Source organism: Phyllobates terribilis, unplaced genomic scaffold, assembly GCF_046119375.1.
Source record: "Phyllobates terribilis strain yellow unplaced genomic scaffold, ASM4611937v1 Scaffold_1__5_contigs__length_1240528914, whole genome shotgun sequence".
Lineage (NCBI taxonomy): Eukaryota > Metazoa > Chordata > Amphibia > Anura > Dendrobatidae > Phyllobates > Phyllobates terribilis.
Window position 1 is genome coordinate 1,155,256,545 of NW_027362761.1, and position 7,723 is coordinate 1,155,264,267.

The 7,723-nt window shown below is 40.2% G+C and overlaps 1 long non-coding RNA gene across 1 annotated transcript; it reads right to left on the reverse strand.

Moving 5' to 3' along the window:
• Nucleotides 1–702: 702 nt before the first annotated feature.
• Nucleotides 703–6,847, reverse strand: LOC141172852 (uncharacterized). The gene is made up of 3 exons (XR_012252544.1): nt 6,722–6,847; nt 4,797–5,178; nt 703–2,162 (listed from the first exon to the last, which is right to left on the reverse strand). It is a non-coding gene; the product is annotated as an uncharacterized lncRNA (long non-coding RNA).
• Between the last annotated feature and the right edge of the window lie 876 nt (nt 6,848–7,723).

A 7,723-nucleotide genomic window follows, 5' to 3' on the forward strand; every position in this document is an offset into this window, starting at 1 on the left:
GAGCTGGAAAGGAATGAGATGGAGAGTAGGAGTGGTGAGGGGTTTATGTCAGAGGAAAGGGGAAGTATGAGTGTGGAAAATAAAAGGAGGGATCGTTAGTGACAAGCAAGCCATTTTACAATGAATGCTTGGAAGATCAATCTAACCATCACATCTCATTGTGTTTGGCTGTCTTACCCAAGAGCCTTTTGTTTAATGGAGTCAGTAGATGCTCTCTTGGAGCAATTTTGGAGTGCTATGGAGTCCTGTGGATAGCAATGCTATCAACATATTGTTCTCAGCTTGCTGAAGGCATCAGGGGATGCCCCCATTCAGGCATCCCCTGATGTCTGACTACTGTGAAGGACCAGGCCTCCAAAGCACATTTTTACTCCTGAATAGATCTTTCAAGCCTAGCACTACATCAAGCGCCCATCATGGGAACCTGCAGGTTGCAATGTGGACAGCAGGCCATCATTCAGAGAGGAATGAAGTGATTAACCAGAGCCAGCATGGATTTGTAACTAATAAGTCATGTCAGACTAACTTAATTTCCTTCTATGACAGAATCACTGACTGGGTGGATCAGGGAAACACACTAGATATAGTATATCTTGACAAAGCATTTGACAAAGTATCTCATATCATCTTTATTGAAAGAAATGACCAACTATGGAATGGACAAGGCAATAGTTAGGTAGATTCATAACTGGCTTAGTGATCGGACCCAAAGAGTGGTCATAAATGGTTGCACATCCAGTTGAAAGAATGTCTCAAGTGGGGTACCACAAGGCTCTGCCTGGGCCCTGTGCTGTTCAACATCTTTATCAATGATTTAGATGAAGGAATTGAGGGTAAACTTATTAAATTTGCTGATGACACAAAGCTAGGAGGGATAGCTAATAGAGAAGAGAGAGAGAGGATTCAAAAAGATCTAAACAAATTGGAACTGTGGGCAACCACTAACAGAATTGTTTTTAACAGGGAGAAATGCAAAGTCCTACATCTGGGTACCACATTTTAAAAAAGACATCGAAAAACTGGAGCAAGTTCAGAGAAGAGCTACCAGGATGATGACCGGTCTACAAACAATGTCCTATGAGGAATAGTTAGAGGGTTTGGGAATGTTTAACTTGCAAAAGAGAAGACTGAGAGGAGACTTAATAGCTGTCTACAAATATCTCAAGGGCTGTCACACTGTAGAGGGATTAGATTTATTCTCATTTGCACAAAGAAAGACTAGAAGCAATGGGATGAAACTGAATGGGAGAATATACAGATTAGATATTAGAAAAAAACTTTTTTACAGTGAGGGTGATCAATGAGTGGAACAGGCTGCCCCAAGAGGGACTTCAATTGAAGTCTTCAAACAGAGAATGGACAGACATCTGTCTGAGATGGTTTAGTGAATCCTGCATTGAGCAGGGGGTTGGAAATAATGACCCTGGAGGTCCCTTACAACTATGAATCCTTGGGGGCCTGCATGTCTGACTGCAGTGGAAGTGAAGTGGGAGAGAGGCCAGGAACAGGTGTCACAGTCTGTCACGGGTGTGTCAGGTTTGACAGACAGTCATTCTGGATCCGGCTGTAGAATGTCGAAGTGCTTGGCCTTGCAGACACCTTCTTGATCCTTTCATCATCCCTCCCTCTCTAGGACCCAGCGGTGATCTCCACCTCCTGCTGCTAATTAACACACCATTGCGGGATCTTTAAATACACTCAGTTTCTCTAGAGAGTTGCTGGTGATAGCGTAAAATCCTCTGGAGTTCTGGCGGTCGGCTGGATTCTCCTTGGAGTTCCTTTGTGGATTCTTGTCTTGATCTCTCTGGTGTCTTCTCAAAGCTAAGTATATCACCTCGTCTGTTTCCCTGGTTTGTCTTTAGTAGCAGTGGGGCTGACTAGTGCTCACCCCTCTCCTCCCTATCTAGGGCCTAGCTCTATGGTCAGCCAGGGCTAAGGTATCCTGCTCGGCGATAGGTGTGGAACCTATTTAGGGATGATAGGGGAGTCAGGGTACTGTTAGATCCGCTTAGGGGTCTCCACTCCCACTTTCCCTAGTTGCTGGGCTTCCCCTCTCTTCGTCGTCATACTTTCGAGTGATGCAGCATTGAGATCTTATGATGGTGGAGAAGGCTCTGCTGTCCTGTCTGGGAGAACATAATCCAACCATGAAGGATCCTGGCCTGTGGAGCAATTTTACAATAGACATTAGACAGAACAGAATGCTAGAAAAAAATTGTGTTTTGTTTTAGGTATATAACTAATTAAAGGTCCAGTTACAACTAGTGATTACTGCTAAGTTCTAATTGAAAATTACACAAAACAGTCACAAAGAACAAAGGTCTAATGGGGTTGTCTACTACAATAATATTGATGACCTATTTATGGGATAGCTCATGAAAATTAGATCGGTCATGGCTTGAACACCAGTCTCCCCTACCAATCAGCTGCAATGCAAGCAACTCTGGCAGTGGCCAGATATAAAAACCATGAGGGAGTCAAACCCCACTGCTTTATATACTGGTGCATTCATTTGCACAGGCGATCAGCTCCATTCATGTTAGCAGATTATTGGTAGGAGTGCCAGCTGGTCATCAATATTGTTGTGAAAAAGCCTTTCAACAATTCATTTCTATTGTTAATTATCATTAATACCCAGCCACCTGATAAGATTGTTACATAACATAGTATAATAAATAGTGATATACGGTATGTTTCCTCTCCTGTTGGGCACCATTATGGCAGCCTAGTGACAGCAAAGTTAAAAAAAAAAAAATTAAAGTAATGGCAATGTATATGTCACCACCACAAGTTGAAGATGACGTTAATTTTTATATGGATGAATTGGCCGAATTAAACTTGTGTCCCATCATTGGTGGAGTAAAAAAGACCAACGAAGAGCTAACAAATGATTAAATACTAGATTTTCGGTAGATTGCATCTTTATGCAAGCAAATATATCACCGATGTGATGCCAACATTAATGCAAACTGTATGGGGATGAACAATTGTATTAATTTCTAGTCCTGATACAGATGGCACACTTACAATTATTGCTCCATGTAAAACAATCGCTGATTGACTCTTTCTGTTGGCCATAAGATCTCAGAAGAATGTTATGCATTATGCAATAATTTGTGCATTTATTTTAGCCAATTAATACAATTATTAAAATATATATATATATTTTAAAACCTAAAAGCCCACTGTAAACGGACGTTTGGAAAGATACGAAATACAGAAACAGATGCCGTAACCTTCAACTAGTCAAAGATGGATGTACATTAGCCCAGCATCATGGAGATAAAAGATCAAACACACAGACAGCAGCCATCCTCAAAAGACAAAGATCTCTATTTTGTACAGAACAGAAACAAACTAACTCTTTAAACAAAACCCGAAGGACGAAACACAGAGGTTAGGTCTATGATTATAACCAAAAGTATCTCTAGAGGTCTTCTGATTTGGGCTAAGCTTCTGCCTACGAAGCTGTATTATGAATGACACACATGGCCTATATTAGAATGTTAAAGGGAATGTGTCACCCCCCTGGGCGATATCAGACCTCTACTATGGGCATACAGGTGATAGAAAAGTAAATCTATACTTACCTGTATGGCCCATAGCAGAGGTCTGATTGCAGAGAAATCTGGTTTTATAAAGTCTGTTTTCCAGAGGCTTGGCGTCTGGGGTACGCCAGGCAAACCCCTCCTATCTGCTTTCTATTCCCCTAAATCCCCGCCTCTGTGCTACATTACCATATTCCCCCCTCCCCTGCACATCACAGGGCCCTGTGACAGGCCCTACTCTGCCTCCCCTCCCGCGCATGCGCAGAGCGCCACTCCCGTTGAGCGCGGTTTGTTTCCCTCCTGCCCCGTTTGGCTGCATACTGCCAGCGGAGCGGAAGTCTCAGTGACTCACCGTCGCTTGCGCAATACAAGGCTGCGGCACAGTACGCAGCCAAACAGGGCCGGAAGGAAACAAAGCTCGCTCCATTGAGTGGCGTGCAGGGGAGGAGGGAATATGGTAATTTAGCACAGAGGCGGCGATTTAATGGAATAGTAAGCAGATAGGAGGGGTTTGCTTGGCTTCCCCTGGATGCCAAGCCTCTGGAAAACAGACTTTATAAAACCAGATTTCTCTACAATCAGACCTCTGCTATGGGCCAGACAGGTAAGTATAGATTTACTTTTCTATCACCTGTATGCCCATAGTAGAGGTCTGATATGGCCCAGGGGGTGACACATTCATTTTATTGTCTTTAGTAGGTTTTTCTATCAATAAATATACTGGTGCTTGAACATTTTGAGCCCTTCAGAATATTTACTTATTTAATTAATTTTTTAGAATATTCCATATCTCTGCATAAAATTGACTTAAAACTAGATCAGATTTTCACACAAGTCCTAAAAGTAAATAAAGAGAACCAAATCAAACTAATGAGTCAAAATTATCAGACTTTGTCATTTTTTTTTGCTATTTGGTGTTTTATATTAAAAGGATTACAATCAGGTGTGAGTGGGAGACCTGTTTTATTTCAAATTTAATTATCATTTTATCACAACAGAATTGTGGAAGTGAATCATGGCACGAACAAAGGAGATTTTTGAGGATCTCAGAATGTCTCCATTGCTAGAAAAAAAAAATGTTAAACTCTACGCTTTCAAATTGCAACCACCATAATTTTATTGACCTACAGTTATGTGCCAAAGATTTAGGACGGTTAGTAGTTTATTTTTATAAATTAACAAAATGCTAAGTGAATGAACAAAAGAGAAATCAAAATCACATCAATATTTGACATGTTTGCCCTTTACCTTCAAAACCGCATCAAAGCATCAATTCTTCTATATACACTTGTATGCCGTTTTTGAAGGAACTCGGCAGGTAGGTTATTCCAAACATCTTGAAGAACTAACCACAGATTCATGCCATTTTTTGTACCCTATTTTGTGTGTTTTCATGCGTAGTTGATTCACATGGCTTTTGATCAAAATTCTTCCATGAAGACCACTTCTGGCCAGACTTCTCCGAACAGCAGAAGGATGTAGTTGGGTTTCACTGGTTGCTGCCAGTTCTGAACTGATGGCACTTCCTGGACCTTTTACAATTTCGAAGGGACGTAAGCATGATGAGTTTCCTTGAACGAATGCTGTATCTATCGTCTTCACTGTTGCCCATGTCTTGGTGTCCCCAATGCTAAGAAATAAAGTCAGATATTTATCCATCATGCAATACAATCAAGCAGGCATCTGATTGGCTACACATTTATTCTTCAACAGGAAAATGACCCTAAGAACTATCTCCAGGAAGTGATAATATGGCACCCATATAGCCCTGATCTCAACATTTTCAAGTGTGTTTGGGACTTCATATAGAGACAGTAGGATTTGCACAAGCGACATCCACAGAAGATCTGTGGTTAGTTCTCTGATATATTTCGAACAACCTCCCTGACAAATTCCTGCAAAAACTGAGCGTACCTAGAAAAATTGATGCTGTTTTGAAGGCAAAAGACCAAATATTGATCTGATTTAGATTTATTGATCATTCACTTTGCATTTTGTTAATTGATAAAAAATACTTTGCAGCATTCTTTCCTAATTTTTCCACAATATTTTATATAAAAAAATGTTATTTATTCCACATAGTGTATGCTGTAAAAAAAAACAACTAAAAATCTATAATATTTGATTACGTGCGACACACTTGTCATAAACTTCAATGCAAGTCACATACGAGTTGCATGTAACTTGTTTGTAAGTTGGCTGTTTTAGTCATGTTAAAATTATAGCTATAAAATAGTGGTATGACAGTAAGTTGCAAAATGTTTTTGGTTGCGTGACTTGTCAGAGAACTGTAGTCGCACATCATGTCTCTTTGCCATTTTTTACCTATCCTACAGCAAAATAAATTTTAGAAAGTTGCATAACACATTATATTTTTCCCAAAGTGAGATGGTTAAAGAATGCAACTTGTCTTACCAAAAACAAATCCTGATATGACTACACCAACAAAAAAAATAAAAAAGTTATGGTTAAAGTGGTTGTTCCATTGGGGACTGTTATGACATGTTGACAGGATAGATGCTGGTTCCGCTGATGGTGCTGCTATCGATGGAGAGGTGGCTACACTTGCGCATCTTTACTGCTGAGCACACAGGGTTGTCCAATTTTGGTGTGTGATGTGTAGCAGGACCCCTTTCTCAAAATTGATTTAGATATGTCATAAATGCTAAAGGTTGGAATAACACTTTTAGTAGCAAAAATAAAGGAAGACGGAAGTGATTTTCATCTTGTATTTAGAAACAAGAAGGGGCATTTTGCAACCAATTACAAAGAAAAAAAAGTAGAAGAACCACTATCAAAAATAACCTGTAATTAAAAATCTCTTTAAAAGAACCATCACTACAATTGTACTATCCCCAGAAACAAAGTAACCTGGTTCTTCCAGTCACTCAATTTTCTTCCGTCCTAATTCAAAACATAAGGCGGAAATGTGTTTTGTCAACCGAGAAAAATGTGGCCAAGCATAATCCCATTAAATTAAGGAAAAAAGAAAACTTGCGGCAGAGTTTGTAGAAGCCGGCCCTCGCAGTGTAAACAGATTATTTAGGCAAAATGCTAAACATGATAAATGGCAACAGGAGATCAAATGTTAATGACTTTTAAATTGCCGTTTGTATCCGAATCCTTGTGTACTTAGAAATGACATATCACTGCGGCGGAATAGACGCTCTCACCTAAATTATCCCGGCATTATGCTGCGACTGCTGAAGTGATCATTCCGGCTAGAATTTTTATTGCCCTCGTGTTTAGTTGTACATCGCCTTATATAGAAAATAAGAGAAACAGATGGGAAGAGTAATGTTCTCAGCCGGGACGTTTAGCACAAATTCTTTCTCTGCTTTTTGTATGGCCGTTATAGACTCCTGACAAGCCTGCATTCCCTTGTAGCATGCACTCTGTATTATCAGATAGTAGTGACATTCATAGCCGCTCTGTGTTGACAGCATTTTTATGAAAAGTAGTAAAATCAGAAGACAGAGGACCTGCTCAGCGTTTTACACAAGACTGCGCCACAACTTATATTTAAAAATGGTTTTACCCATTAAAATAAAGTATTCTACAGGTCATCCCTCTACATTAGAGGAAGTGGTGTCTGTAGGAGATGGTGATCTGGATTCTGCTTAGGACTGGGCAAATTGTTTAGATCACACTTCTGGCGGTGATGGAATAGCTATGGAGCTTAACACTTTTTGGTCATTGATGGTCAGCAGGCATGTAGCAATAAGGTCAGGTTCAGACTATTTCATGGTCTTTTCATAGACAAACCACAGGTCTCCTGACCCAAACTTACACCCTCATAGGCATTACTGTACGAGTCAGTCCAGGCATTGCAGTTCATATAAGGACCATCAAATATGGTCATCTGAGCCCATTCTAGATACAGAAGAAGCAATGGCATTCAGGCCCTGGAGCTTCAATGGAAATAATTGTGCCAACGTAATGGGTTTTTATGGCATATTGCATATTCACAGCCAGTTCCCAGCTGCCACATTGTACATGCACTTCCTCGGAAAGATGGCTCCGGCTAAAGAATCTCGTACTCAGGAACTGACAATTGGGGATCATATAATGTGCATATGTCATAAATGCCCAGATATAAGGGATTCCCATTTTCTGGCTAGGATTGAAAAATGGTTTTTGACAACTTTTGCAACTTCAGGAATATACATGCTGAG